At 38.1% G+C, this 1,023-nt stretch overlaps 1 protein-coding gene across 1 annotated transcript in view; it reads right to left on the bottom strand.

Moving 5' to 3' along the window:
* Positions 1-1,023, bottom strand: part of LOC116853047 — a 5,197-nt gene that overhangs the window by 2,660 nt on the left and 1,514 nt on the right. The gene's annotated exons all lie outside the window — the stretch shown is intronic.

Raw genomic sequence — 1,023 nt, forward strand, 5'->3', positions numbered from 1 at the left:
CCCCCCCCCCCCTCATGACGGCCACCGAGTTGGACCGGATGCACAGAATAGCATCCACGCTTGACCGTCCCTCCCGGAAGCCGTATTGCTCAGTGTTGAACGTGGGACTACTCCGGGATAGGTGCCCGACGAGGTGGGCGTGTATTACACAGCCACACAAAAAAAATTTTTTTTTTGGCCCCGGGGTCTGACTATGTTTACTGTATGTTTTTGGGGTCCCTGAATCCGAATCCAAGGTCAGATTGACCCCATCACGTCAGGATTTTGCCATAACCTCAAAAAACCCTATAATCAACGCTGTTTAGCCCTGTGACGTTGTTACTCATGCTTTAAACTAAAAAACCAATCTGTTAATCCACATAAACCCATAACCCTACAACCCCATAACTCCATAACCATCAACCCTATAATCCCGTAACCCCATAACTCCATAACCCCGATATTAAAGAAAATAAATCAGCATAGTCAATCTGCATTATATCAATGTTACAAAACAAGAACCCATAACCCTATAATTCCATAACTCCATAACCCCGTAACCCCAAAACCCCGTAACCCCATAACTACTAACCCTATAATCCCGTAACCCCATAACCATGTTACTAAAATCGTCATACTCAATCTCTCACAGCAAAACAACTATCGTGGCATGGATTCCACAAAACTAAAGCTGTTAAACCCTATAACCTCATAACCCGATAAATTCTAATTAAAAATATCATAACCCTAAAGTATCGGACTCAATTGTAAATCTATTTAATATTTGTAAAACTGTTAGCATCAATGTTATTATGTAGGTTGCGTGAACGGATTTCGTACATCATATAGCTCTTATGAAGGCTGTTTTTGAGAAGAGCAAATAAACGTATATATAAATAACAATAAATAAATCTACAAATAAATAAATAACATCAATAAAGCTAATGGTAGTCCCTTTTTTTTAACTGTTTAGAGTTTTTTTGCAAGGGCTGTTTTGAAAATGAGCTTATAAATATGTATGTATAAATAAAAATAAATAAATAT

The sequence above is a fragment of the Odontomachus brunneus genome, unplaced genomic scaffold (assembly GCF_010583005.1).
Source record: "Odontomachus brunneus isolate Ranch 3 - 2012 unplaced genomic scaffold, Obru_v1 Obru_scaffold_274, whole genome shotgun sequence".
In the NCBI taxonomy this organism is placed as follows: Eukaryota; Metazoa; Arthropoda; class Insecta; order Hymenoptera; family Formicidae; genus Odontomachus; species Odontomachus brunneus.